Source organism: Zootoca vivipara, chromosome 1, assembly GCF_963506605.1.
Source record: "Zootoca vivipara chromosome 1, rZooViv1.1, whole genome shotgun sequence".
In the NCBI taxonomy this organism is placed as follows: domain Eukaryota; kingdom Metazoa; phylum Chordata; class Lepidosauria; order Squamata; family Lacertidae; genus Zootoca; species Zootoca vivipara.
In genome coordinates, this window is record NC_083276.1 from 118,599,308 (window position 1) to 118,614,234 (window position 14,927).

Genomic DNA, 14,927 nt, shown 5'->3' on the forward strand with positions numbered 1-14,927 from the left:
GGAACGAGAAGCAAGGCGAAGGTCCACGGGGCAGGAGCAAGGCGAAGGCGAGGCAGGGGTCCAAGAAGCACGGCAGCAACAAGGCAAGGGTCCAAGGAACAGGAGGCCAGATGCAACCAGGCAGGGATAGCGTTGCTGTGGCAAAGAGCTGAAGGGAAATGCTGGGCTTTTATCCCTCCCAGCTCCTGCCACCAGGTGCAGTGAGATCTCAAGTGGCCTCACCTGGGTGCCTACACCTTGCCTCTCCAGCACAAGCTGAGGACTTCACCTGTGTGGCCACGCCTTGCTTCTCCAGCACAAGTTGAGGCATGCCCCAGTCCTGTAAAGCACTACAGGCCCCAGAGCCTGACTCCTTCCCATACTCCTGACACCAAGCGACAACCTCAGTTCAGCCTCCCAAATTGCATTCTAGCTGTGAGCACTGCAAATTCCAATGCCTTCCTCGAAAGAGAAAGAGAGAGAGAGAGAGAGAGAGAGAGAGAGAGAGAGAGAGAGAGAGAGAGAGGAGTAAATATCTCTTGCTCGTCTGCCAGAGGCCACAATTGACTTTCGGTCCCAGCCGGCATCTTGCAGGTTGGTTTTTCCTTCCGTTGTGCTCTTTGAGGCATGAGACAGGGGCTCTCGCTGCTGCTAATTGCCCATTAATTAAACACGGATTATCCACCCATCAACTACGAGGCTTCAACAAACCCCAGAGAGGGGTACAATCTCTTTGCCTGACAGAACAGCATGACATGATAATACGCTGGAAAGTCATAAGGCAGGATAATGATTGCTGCTAGGCGCCACTTCATGTTCCCCCTTGTCATCAGCACAGAGTCTCCTCGGCCTTGCAGGACGTGGTCAGGCCTACTGGACGGTGTGCTTGAAAATCTGGGCTTTTGGCCGGCGCCTTTGGACCTCTCCAAAATCTCCACTTATCTCTGGAGAAATGCTTCAGACATGGCCTCTTGGAAGTGAAATCATGGCCAGGATGGTGTGAGGGCCAGGCAGGGTGGCAGCAAGGCTGAGGTGATTCAGGCTCACCAGCAGCAATGCTGCTCTGCCCCATGCCCACAGCATCCAGGGATGTGTGGTCTGCAGACTAGGGGGACTAGGCTAGTCCCCTAAATGTTCCCCTAGAACCTCCTTCCCAAAGCCTGGGAAGCTTCTGCCCAGCTTAGGGAGGGAGGTGCGATGCTCTGATGGGTCCAAGAGCCATCTCTCCACCTTCCCAAGTTTTGAGAAGGAGGATGGAAGTTTCCAGCATCTGATCAGAGGCCTAGTGCCTCCTTCCCAAAGCCCAGGGAGCTTCTGTCCAGCTTAGGAATGCCACACGTCATAACCCCACCCCCAATATCCCCCTCGCAACCTCGCAAGCTGGCACCTATGGCCCTAACCGTTCCCCTGCAAAAAAATTCACTGCATGCCACCATAGCTGCCAAGTCTCCCATTTCCCCCGGGAAATCCCTGTTTTTCCAGCTGTTCCTAGCTGAAAAAATGGATTTTTTTGTTTATTCCTGGTTTATTCTGATGTGGTGGCCATTTTGGAACTGGGCGGAGCATGCTCAGAAGCGACTTTTGATGCTGCTCTGCCCAGTTCCAAAATGGCTGCAGTGTGACTTCTGGCGCGGTGGCCATTTTGGAACTGGGCAAAGCAGCATCAAAAGTCACTTCTGAGCATGCTCCGCCCAGTTCCAAAATGGCAGCAGTGCTACTTCCGGTTTGCTATTTCCGGCCCGGTCCCTTATTTCTCTGACAGCAACTTGGCAGGTAAGCATGCCACTGACACCATCCCAGTACGCAGCAGCAATGCCACTACTGGAAGGCTAGGTTTGTGGTGGTGCCCCTCTCCATTCCTTGGAGTGGGTACTGATAAGATGACCCCGCCCCCATTTCATTCCTTTATCTGGGGCCTTCAGACACGGGCAATTTACAAAACAGACAAAAAGCCATAAGAGTTCAGCGGCATCGCTTAGGTGTGGCTACTGCCACCAGGAAGGGTTCCAACCCAAAGAATCATAAAAGATAGGAATTGAATTGCAGACGAGCTCAGCAGTGAACCAGCCAGCCAGCATGAACTTAGTACAATTATCCTGTCTCATTGCATATGCTAATCCTCTACATACTATCTCTTGCTTTTTCCTGTAGGACTAATTGCAGTCGTTAACAGTCGTCAACAGGTTTACCATACCCATTGAGACAATCACCCATCCTCTACCCTCCTCTACCCTCCTGAGAAAAGCCCCACCCCACCCCACCCTCCCACTATACATAAGCGTCTGGTGACTTCTGTTTCAGTGTGTCTGAAGAAGTGTGCATGCACATGAAAGCTTATACCAAGAACAAACTTAGTTGGTCTCTAAGGTTCTACTGGACAATTTTTTAAAAAAAAAAATATATTAGTACAATTATGCTGAAGGTTAAGGAGCAGTCTAAAAGACCGATGCCATATTATTGTAATGTTGACTTAAGCTGGACCCCTCAAAGACACCGAAAGCTGCCTTTTACAGAGTTAGACAATACGCCTTTCTAGTTCAGTCTTATAGACACATGTTGGCAGTAGCTTGCAAGGGTTTCAGACAGGAAGCCTCTCCTAATCCTGGGGCCTTCTACATGCAAAGCAAATGCTCTGCTACTGAATTCTGACCCTTCCAGCCCTTTCTCAATGTAGAAATAATGCTGGGGAGGTTCCTGGGTGCCCTGCACTCCTTGGGATGCAAATGTGAAACTCTTCTCGACTGCAAAAAGACTTTTAACTAACTTGGAGGGTGCCATTTGAAGGGAAAGTTATAAACCATTCATCATTTCTATTAGCTCATCTATCATGTAGAAGATAATACGGAAAGTCTAATCAGAAACCTGCCTTCTCAATTGGATTTGTTTCCAAAGTGAGCTGCATATCCAATGTCAATTCCTCCATCTCAGACCCAAACAATACACTTTATTTTATAATGGCAGTATTTCCTGCTGTGGTGACATAATTTATTAAGCTTTCCCTAGAAGATAGACTGGTGTTATGTGTTATCCAAGTTGCTATGTATAGCTAGCTACCCATTGGGAAGACCTTCAACAGAGACGAAGAGAAAGGAATTCACATTTTTCTTTGTGCAACTTGGCACAAATGAGAGTGTTGACACCCACTTTAGCAGATCTCTAGCATATTCACAGCAATTGTTTATATTGCCCCCATTGGGAGCATGATATTTTATTCCTTTATTTAGATTTAGTCTGCCTGAGACTCAGGGTAAAAGTAAAGGTAAAAGGACCCCTGACCATTAGGTCCAGTCGCGGACGATTCTGGGGTTGCAGCGCTCATCTCATTTTACTGGTCAAGGGAGCCGGCGTACAGCTTCCGGGTCATGTGGCCAGCATGACTAAGCCGCTTCTGGCAATCCAGAGCAGCGCACAAAAATGCCTTTTACCTTCCCACCAGAGCAGTACCTATTTATCTACTTGCACTTTGACATGCTTTCAAACTGCTAGGTTGGAAGGAGCAGGGACCGAGCAATGGGAGCTCACCCCATCACGGGGATTCGAACCACCAACCTTCTGATCGGCAAGCCCTAGACTCTGTGGTTTAACCCACAGCGCCACCCTTGAGACTCAGGGTAGGTATGCTCTAATCCATATCTCCTTCTTTGGCAACCACTCATAGTGGAATAAGTTTGTCTTCCATAAACATGGTTTTAACAATGAGTCCGTAAGTGACTGTGGAGGCCAATTCTGGATCCACACGTCCTTCTACAGTGGGGACATAGGTTTCCAGGCGGGAATTGATCATGGTGAGGGTTTGCCAAGCATGCCTTCCTCTTAGTACGTTTCTCCCTTTCATCCTGAGTTCAAGTGTCTTCAAAGCCCATGACACCTTTGGTAAAGGCTGTTCTCCAATTGGAGCACTCGTAGGCCAGTGTTTCCCAGTTGTCGGTGTTTATACTACATTTTTTTAGATTTGCCTTGAGAGAGTCTTTAAACCTTTTCTGTTGACCATCAGCATTACGGTTTCCATTTTTAAGTTCACAATAGAGCAGTTGCTTTGGAAGACGATCATCAGGCATCTGCACAACATGACCAGTCGAATGAAGTTGATGTTGAAGAATCATTGCTTCCACACTGGTGATCTTTGCTTCTTCCAATCCATAAAGCACCACCACTGTGAAACTTTTGAAACTGAAAGCAGTCCCATCAGCCCTGTATTCAGGCCTGCCAGAAGCTGTTTTTGCAATCTCAGACACAAAGCAAAAAACCCCAAAAACAAATCAAAAACAAAAATGGAAGGTTTTAAGTCCTTGGTGGGCCGCCATACATGGATAGCATGCTGCATAGAACATGGTGCATCGCCAGTTAATTTTTAGGGGTGTGCAGCAGATTTAGACAAATCCCAAACCCAGGTTGTTTCAGACAGATTTGGGGCTACTTAAGTTTACAGAATAGGCATAACTTGCAAACTTAGCATATAGAATAAGAGAACAAGAAGAACATACATTTAGAGAAGATTGGAAAACGTCTATTGAATATATGGGAAATAACTGTGTGCAGCTGAAAACGCTGGCACCATTAAGATCAATTCAACAGTGTAAACAAGTTTTAATGGATGCAATAATGGAAACTGGATGGTACAGTTTTTGTAAAATATGCAGGGATTTATGATATGCACTGCTCTGGTTCACCAGAAGCGGCTTTGTCATGCTAACCTGGAAGCTGTACGCCGGCTCCCTCGGCCAATAACACTAGATGAGTGCCACAACCCCAGAGTCAGTCACGACTGGACCTAATGGTCAGGGGTCCCTTTACCTTTACCTATGATATGTAAAATGAACCATGGAAAGAGAAGAAGAGAAGTCATTGATATCTTAAGGATGTAAAGTGAGTATTTTGAATTGTAAAACAGAAAATTTAATAATAAAGTATATATACAGTGTGACAAACAGCTTTCCATTCATCTTCTGGAAGTCAGGAGGCCAACAAATGAGTTGCAATCAGTCAGTTCATTAGTTATTCCGCAAATAATAATTACATATATTAACCCAGTTAATCAGCAAAAGCCAATGAAACATGGCTCGGTGAGACAGTTTCAAACAGTTATTTCTTGGATGATAATAATGTCTATAATATTTTATCCTATCCAAAAATATTACCCACCAGGCATGACCATTCAAAGCTGCAAATGAACACCAGAGATTACCAAGGGGGAAAAAAAGAATTAATTTAAATTTAAATGAATTCACTTGGTTCTATAAACAGTCAGAGTTTCTAATCAAGTGGAATACCCTCAGTCAAAGCATGTGGAGATGAAGGCTTTGCAGTCAGGAAACAATATCAAATCAGAGCATTCAGAACCAGAAGAATCTGTATTTGCATCAGCCACTAACCATAGCAATAAAATAAAATGGACCGAAAATACAGGTAAAAACTTAACTATAGAAAATACATTTTTTGGGGGGGGGGGTTACATCAATAAATTGGAGCATTCTGGTCCAGGCGTTAACACATGCTTCTGCAGTTTATGACTCACTAAGCTCAACACAGCCTAACACTTGTGTGACCGTGGCCTAACAGTGGCTAGGTAACCTTCCTGTTTTTGCTGTCCCTCTGGGAGATCTAGAATTCATATACTGATAGGCAGAGGCATTGTATTCATGTCAGATTAAGGTGGCAGGTGGATGGGAGTTTGACTGCTCCCATTCAAAAAAAGCTCCGTCACCTGCCACATCTAAAACAGCTGACTGGGGCACAGCGCACTCCGTTAGTGCACGAACTGACCAACTGCTTCACAACTTCGCCACTAAACTCTCTACTTCGATTTCTTTCTGCTCCGAAGAAATTCCACCCGTACCCACATGCAGAACATTTGTTATTGGTTGTCCTTATGATTATCTGTAGAGTTGTTGTTTTTTTTTTAGTAGCACACATATGTTTCTTTCTTCGGGATAGACTCCAGTCTTCTGCTCAGTGGCATATCAAAACAACACATAATATAATGCTCTTCATTTAAAGAAAGGAAGTCTATGTTGTTCAGAATCCTTTTGACCTTCGGAGGTATAGGAATTCTCTGGGGTGTCATCTTGTAGAAAGAGACAATTTAGTCATAGCTAAAAGCATCAAATATATCCTTCGTGGTCATCGTCATCGTCCCCTTCATCCTCGTCATCCTCTTCAATTTCATCTTCGTCATTCATCATATCGTCATCCTCATCGCCCATCCATTCATGGAAATCACCGCAGGCATAATCACCTGACGTTTCCAGATCAATTGCCATATCTGTCCACACACCAGCCTTGTCCTCCACTTCCATGGCACTGAGTTGGCTTGTAGTGACCATCTTCATCACATAAAGGGGTATACTGTCCTAGGAGCTTCCTTCCCCCTTGCTGTTTCTGAATGTTGGGAGTAGAGGAGTTGAAGTTGCAAATAGTTCAAGATCTTTGGACTGCACCAAGCTTTCAACACGTTTAATGAATTATGCAAGTGTACCATGAGAGTTAATGGCACGATAATTTGAAGATGAGAAGCACCGGAGTATTGAAAAAAAAATGGCTTAACTATCCCGCAGCTGTTGAAAAGAAGCTTGAAAAATAAGATATGAAAAACAGGAGGAAAGGTGGGGGGGAAGATAACTGCGATGTGACTGATCGCTCAAATGGAACCTCGGAGATTTCGCAAAGCAGAATTCAAAGAGCTTTAAATGAGCAGCTTCCTCTTCCAATTATAATTCAGTACTAGTGGTGTATGAATGCGCTCCTCGCATTAACATGTTCTGGGAGTAGAAGTGGCAGTGCTTGCTTTAATTTTAGATCTTTTGACCACATCCAAATACATTCCTGTATATTAAAAATGCACTCCGGTCCTTCCTAAACCTTTTTATTCAGAAATGGATTGCGACACAAATTACTCCAAAGATGTCTGCATCAAACACATTGAATGCCATCTGCGCTCCCCCCCCAAAAAAAACATGAATTTAGGAACATAGGAAGCTGCCTTAGCTAGACAATTGTTCCATCTTTGTCAGTACTGTCCACAATGGCTGGCAACAGCTCTCCAGAGCTTCAGACAAGGATCTCACCAGTCAAAGAATCAGAGGATCATAGAGTTGGGAGCCTGAGAATCATCTAGTCCACCCACCTGCAATGCAGGAATATGCAGCTGTCCCTCCCGCCTCACGGACAGCAGGTTCCCCACACTCCTCCTCATCCAGCCAGTCCCCGACAGGAAGCAAGAGGCATTCTTACAATTCAAGAAGACATTTGGGTCAGCCCAAACCCCTCAAGGAGGGGGTAGACTAAGTCCAGGGAGGGATATGGTCTGAGGAAAGAGTCGGTGTCCTGAGGACACTCCAGGGACCAGGACAATCTGGGACATTCAGCCCTTCAGCTTGAGGTTTTCTGCCTCTGCCTCCATGTGAAAGCTCTAAGGCTTGAATTGGTCTCTTTTATCTGTTTACAATTTATCTGTAAATATCCAATGAACCATTTTCATTCTTTTATAACAAGTTAGTTATCTTGATTTCTTATTCTTCCAGTAAGTTCCACCATTTCTGCATATTCCGTGAGTTTTTGTATCCATTCTTCCTTTGCTGGGACTTCGACATCTTTCCATTTTCACGCAAGTAACATTCTTGCTTGCTGTAGTAGCATACATGAATAAATTTCTATACAATGTAGGTAGCTCTGTCCCTATAATTCCTAAAAGAAAAGCTTCTGGTGTGTGTGTGTGTGTGTGTGTGTGTGTGTGTGTGTGTGTGTGTGTGTTATTTTGAACATCCTTTTCAATTCATTATATATCATTTCCCAGAAAGCTTTAACCTTAATTCAAGCTGTCCCATGGAGGGGGTCAAAAATGGAATGTTGTTGAAGTTCAAAACCTTAAAGTATGAAAAAACAAACCAATAGCTAAGATTTGCCACCTCTTTTGATAAGACAATGGCAGACTAAATGCAACTCAATTATGTTGCTGAGAGCAAGTACGCTTTCTATTCTTAATATACTCCTCGCAGCAGGTAGTTATTAGCTCATCCACGGGGAAAAACAGCAGCAATAGATTCATTTCAAAAACTTGACAAGGAAAGTCTAAATAGTTCTCCAGTACTGATGCAAAGCGAAAGCCAAAAGGAGGCAGCTTGGAAGGGGTGTTTGTTGGGGGACATTATTGCTCAGACTCCAAACGAAGTTGAAAAAACAGTGTCACTGCTTAGCACTGCGAAGCGCCTTTGAGTGTTCAGAGCCAAATGTTCCCAAACATTATCTTATAATCCCAGCTAGGGTTGCTAGATTTCAAAAAGTGAAAATCCGGACACAAAAGTTGTTAAGCTTTTTCTTTTGGGGGGCAATGTTTTTGAGCTATTTGTAAGGAAATTCGCCAAAAAATAAACACTCCATTGAACCAACAGTAATAGAATTATGGCCCAGAAAGATTTAACACTGCATAAGGATTCAAGGAATGTAAAAAATGCAGGCTCTGCCAATGCCAATTTAATGTTACATAAGCTCTTGGTGATATATTAATAATCAGCTGTAAGATTTTCTGTTCGCTATTGTAAGGGAATTGCTGAGACTAGATATAAAAAAAGAGAGTAACTGACAGCTTTAAGAATCTAGGTTCTTTGTACTCTTCTTAACAGATTCATAGCAGGTGATAATTAACTCCCCTACAGAAGTGGGAGAGGAAGCTTCTTTCCACATAAACAACCAAAACAAAAACAAAAACCATCAGGGAGATCTAAATAAGAAATCCAAAAGATCTATCCGTTACTCTGACACACTAAGCAGAAACGAATGGGAAAAGACCAGAAAGGATGATCTGCAAGTATACAGAGATTTGTGAATTTAGTTGAGGTTACAAGGGTCTAATAATTCATGCCTTCCATGTGCACTTAAAAAAATAAATTCATAAAGAAGGTGTCAAATACATGATAAGCAACCAACTCCTCAGTGTTTCCTGCCAAGGCTTTAGAGGCCTCTCTACTTAAAACAAAATTCCATGACGCCCGATGGAAGTTTTATGAACCGGCAAATGCAGGATCGTCAGCCTTTAATGCTTTACTCTAGAAACACAAAGCGATAATAGTGAACTGGATGGACACTGAACAGAATTGAAGGCTCTCTGAGAAACAAGAGGTATCTCAATGCTCAGGCAAAAGCCAACATACCCAGTAGAATGCAATATTAAAAAGGAAAAAGAAGGGACCAATGTATCACATGTGGTGGAAATGTAAAAAAGATAAAGAACTTTTGGGAAATGATTTATAAGGAGCTAAAAAAAATGTTTCAATTAACATTCATCATAAAAACGGAAGCCTTCCTTTTAGGTATTATGGCTGCAGGCATCCTGAAGGAATTGAGGAGGGTATTTATGAATGCCAGCACTGCCGCGAGAATGCTGATAGCCAAATGGTAGAAAGGAGATAACATACCAACTGAATAGGAATGGCAGGCGAAATTATTCGATTATGTGGAATTGGCAAATGTGACAGGAAAAATTAGGAACCAGACAGACCGAAAGTTCAGCAAAGAATGGGATATATACAGATTATATTTAAAAGAACATTATTGGCATATGAAATCTTCGACATGCTTTGATTAACTTCTGCCATACCATCTCCTACAAAGATTATAGATAATTTATGATAAGTTAAATGTCATACAATATGCAGTTAACAAGGAAACGAAGGACCCATGCTGAGGAAGATGGAAGTCTTAATATATGGGAGAACTTTATCTCATATATGTAACATTTTCTTTGTATTTGATGTGCTTTTTCTTTTCTTTTCTTGTGATGAATGGATGCAATATTTAAAATCAATAAAGATTAAATGCAAAAAAGGAAATAGGAGTGCAAGTTGGGGATGGAAAATGGGGATGGGGTGGGATTAGAGAAGGGAGAGTGAAAGAGTCTTCTTGGTACCATGGACGATGCTCCAGGCAACTGGCAGGCTAGAACCCTGAAGAGAAGCACTCCAGTTACAAGGCAAGAATGCACTGCAACATTGCATTTCGTGGCAGGTCCCACTTGTATATTGCAGGAGGCAGGCTTCAAGATTCTGTCACACTCCAGGGTGACCAAGAAACTGATTCCATGGTAAGGCTATTAATTTGAAAGAGCAATATGAATGACAGACCCATAGGTAGCAGGGGGGCAAGTGTTTCCCCAAACAAGGAGCCTGCCCTCCCACTTGCTTCCGCCCCCCCCCCACAAAATCTGGCCTTTAATATAATAATGTTATTTTGCTTTCACAGCTAAATTACCTAGAAATATACTTCTGTTCCTCCCCGCCAGATTCCTTTTTTTGTTCCGCGGCTGCTATCTCCACAAACCTTCTGTCTCCCATCATAAGAGGTATCTTTTTAGTCAAATAAATGGAAGGTAAAGGTAAAGGGTAAAGGACCCCTGGATGATTAAGTCTAGCCAAGGCGACTATGGGGCTGCGGCGCTCATCTCCACTTTTCAGGCTGAGGGAGCTGGCTTTTGTCCACAGACATCTTTCCAGGTTATGTAGACAGCAGGACTAAACTGCTTCTGGCGCAACAAGACACCATGATGGAAGCCAGAGCACATGGAAATGCCGTTTACCTTCTCGCCGCAGCGGTACCCGTTTATCTACTTGCACTGGTGTGCTTTCGAACTGCTTGGTTGGCAGGAGCTGGGACAAAGCAACGGGAGCTCACCCCGTCGCGGGGATTCGAACCACTGACTTTCTGATCGGCAAGCCCAAGAGGCTCAGGGGTTTAGACCACAGCGCCATCATTTCATCACACGCACACACACAAAGTTGGCCATCATTCAGAAAGCAAGGTGTGGTGTGCCTCCGTGCCCTGAAGGGAGTGCTTATAAACTAGAGCAATGGGGAAGTTCCTGTTAATTCCTTGTTCAGTTGAACCCACTCCTCTTTGGTTCACTCCGTGTTGGCAGTAGAACTCCACTCTCTAGACTGGAGAGCTGAAACCACCACGAGGGAAGGAATTGGTCATAGCAATCAGCTCCAAGTTCGCAATGCCTGTGGCACACTATATCTGTGGGAAAGGGGATAGGAGAAGATGGTGGAGAAGAGCTGGAGGCATGAACACAGCACAGAATCTTATTTCATACTCTTTTTTTTCCATTTTCAACAGCTGGGTGGTTTGTAACAAGCTTTGCTACTGCCGAAACTTTGCTGATGGATTCCTCGATTGCTCCTGATCTGCTTAATTCCTCTTCCAAAATGAGCATTAAGCAGGCACAAATATCTCAATGTTTCCCATCCATTTAGGAGTCGTCTCTGGCATATTACGGTAAGATGAGATGAATCAATGAGAAAATGTGCATCAAGGTAGGCATTTTACAGCTACTTTAGCCGAGTTCAAGTCTATTAAACAGGGCAACGAACCTAGAGGAAAGTCACTGCGCGAGGCATCTCTCAGTTTAATAACACTTGCATTTGAATTATTGTTAACTTCTAACTTATTTCAGCCTTGCTTGGGATAAATCATTTAAAAGTAAGAAGCTAAAATTGCATAATAGCAAGTGGAAGGCAATATTTAGCTACTGGAAGGAAGAGGAAGTGTTCAATGTATGGCTGTAAATCTGGGAAGCATCAAAGTTGGCCGTCATTTAGGTAGCATTTAACTAATAAACAATTGTGGTTCAGGATGATGAAGTGGACTGATGCATTATTGAATTAGGGTGCAATGCAAACCCCAGTTGCTGCCCAGTGGAGCTTCATGGAGTTTGGAGACCATTGTTGCATCTGTAGCCCTGCTGCTTAGGCCAGCCAAGACAGAGTGGGAAGGAGAGCAATCAAATCACTGAATCAGCCTCCCAGTGATTGCTCCACACATTTCCAGAGTTCCTTGGGAAGAAGGATTGATCAGTAAACCACTCAGTGAATTTTGTAACTCTCAGAGGGGAATACAGCAGACTCTCCAAGTGTCCCTATTTTCCAGGGATAGTCCCGGATTTACAGAAGGCATCCCAGTTTTTGATTTGATCCCAGAATGTCTCGCTTTACCTTAGGGCAGCCATATTTTCATCAGAGAAATGTTGGAGGGTATGGAGTTATGCTAGGGTTGCCATATTTCAAAAGTAAAAACTACGACAGGAAGACGTCGATATTGTTGAGGTTTTTTAAAGGAAAACCCAAAGGCTGTGGAGCTTTTTTTTCTTTTTCTTTTTTACAAACCCCCAAGTTGTTGAGATTTTTCTAGTAAAAGCTACAAGATTTTTTGAGGTATGGAGCTTTTCTGGGCATTTTCAGCACAATTTAACACCTGCTGCCAGTTTTCTAGGTCTATTTCAAAAAAAGTAATCCGGGACGCCATTTTCAGAAAATCGGGTCGTATGGCTGCCCTATGTTATGTAACCCCCAAGCCAAGGAGATAAGTAACTATATAACCTGAAGGCAGCCCTGTATAGCATAAGTTTTTGTAATGTCCAATGGTTTTTTATGTTTTTATATATGCAGGAAGCCACCCAGAGTGGCTTTGGCAACCCTGTCAGATGTATGGGGTATAAATAATAAAATTATTATTATTATTATTATTATTATTATTATTATTATTATTAAGGACGTCCCTATTTCCATCGGAAAAACATTGGAAGGTATGATAAGCATTTCCTAACAACTCTTAGCATCCTTCCCAAACTTCTGTTCCCAGGATTCTTTGAGGGAGGCCGTGACTGCTAAAATAGTGTAAGCCTGCTTTAAATGTATGGTGCAAATGTGGCCTTAATGCCATCCCATGGAAGCAGTGGGAGCAGCTTAGAATCCAACGGTTCTCCAGCCAGCTCCGTTCCTCCTATCAAACACCCCATTTCAAGGCTTCCCACTGGTTGTTACTGGTGGGGTTCCTGCTTGCGGAGCTTCTGTCTACCTGGCCATTCAACAGATGAAAGGGGGAGCACCACCCCAGCAGAGTGACGTGCTAGAAGAATGGGGGGGATTACCCTACGAAGGCTGGTGGGATCAGATGGAAGGACACCTCCACACAGTCCAAACACCCAATCTGGCACAAAACTGCTTTATAGACCTTTAAAGCCCTAAACAGCCTCTGCCCAGTATACCTGAAGGAGAGTCTCCACCCGCATCGTTCAGCCCGGACACTGAGGTCCAGCTTTGAGGGCCTTCTGGTGGTTCCCTCGCTGCAAGAAGTCAGGTTGCAGGGAAACAGGCAGAGGGCCTTCTCGGTGGTGGCGCCCACCCTGTGGAACGCCCTCCCATCAGATGTCAAAGAAATACTGTAAACAACTATCTGACTTTTAGAAGACATCTGAAGGCAGCCCAGTATTGGGAAGTTTTTTAATATTTAGTGTTTTAATTTGCTGGAAGCAGCAAGTTGAATGCATTGTTTGATCTGGGCAAAGGGACTTTTTTATCTAATATCCTTTAACATCACTGATGCTGGTCTCTGCAGAATAATGGCCATTTGGCCGGGACTCTAAAAGCATCTGTAGTTTGGCTGAGTTTTGTTGGACCAGTTGCTGGGTCTTTGATTTGTGTCTGCCTATTTAGGATTTTATGGCTCGATTTTATCGTTGTACTATTGCAGGGTTTGTCTTATTGATTTATGGTTTTGTCTATTAAAGCTGTTGTAGTGTATGTTTTAATTTAGTCTACTTTACTATGCACATTGCCAAGAGAAGATATTCATTTTTTAAAAAAATGGGGGCCTTGATTAAAGAAATTCTAAACATTTTTAATTCTAAAAAATTATCTCAATCATCTATCCATAAACCAACTCTTAAGTACTTTCATATTTTCTTTTTCCAAATATACATATATGGCAGACAGGCAGAACACAAGAGGTTCATGCAATGAAAGGAGCAATATGCTCACTCTTTAAATGACCGTTTGAGAGGTCTTCTATACTTATGGTCACACTTTTGTTAGACAGATTAATTATATGCTGAGACAGGGGTCAGCAAACTTTTTCAGCAGGGGGCCGGTCCACTGTCCCTCAGACCTTGTGGGGGGCCGGACTATATTTTGAAAAAAAATATGAACAATTTCCTATGCCCCACAAATAACCCAGAGATGCATTTTAAATAAAAGGACACATTCTACTCATGTAATAACACCAGACAGGCCCCACAAATAACCCAGAGATGCATTTTAAATAAAAGGACACACCTACTCATGTAAAAACATGCTGATTCCCAGATCGTCAGTGGGCCGGATTTAGAAGGCAATTGGGCCGCATCCGGCCCCCGGGCCTTAGTTTGGCAACCCCTGTGCTGAGAGGTATGTGCTGTTAAGCAAGCACTTTATCCAGCTGCTTATCTAGGACACCCCCACCCCCAAATCACTTACACACAAACTTTTGTGCCACCGTGAGAGAAGGACAGGAAGCTTCTACCGTGTTTGATTTTGCAATGATAGCAGTATCACGTTGATGCACATTTGCATCATACACTCCATCGTCTGATAGATGATTTTTGTGTCCCTCACCAGGCCTGCAACCCCCAGCAGGGGCCAGTTTTTGCCAGCCCTTAGGTATGCCTCTGACTTTATCTGTAGTTCCTTATACAGTTTAAAGAATTAAACATATTATTTCTTCTTCTCCTCTGCCAGGCCCCTGCTTCAAGAAGCTAAAAGCAATGAGAAAACCTTTCTCAAATTATTTATAGAAAAGAAAACAGCCCTCACAGTGGCAGAGCTAGTCGCTCAGGCACCCAGAGCGGCCACATGCCATGTTCACGGGGGTGGGGCGATCCACCCAGGAGGTGCGCGATCGGCATGGCGTCGATCCTCCCAGGGGTGTGCGGTCAACACAGCATCAATCTGCCCGGGGGTGCGCGATTGGCGTGGTGGTGATCCGCCCAGGGTGGATTTCGTCATGCCCCTCGGGCTGCACCCACCTTGCTCTGCTTCTGAGCCCTCACCATTGCCTCTGGGTGCAGAAGCTTCTTCTTCTCCTTTGGCGATCACTCATAGCCGAGTAAGATTGTCTTCCATAAACACGGTTTATGAGTCCATAAG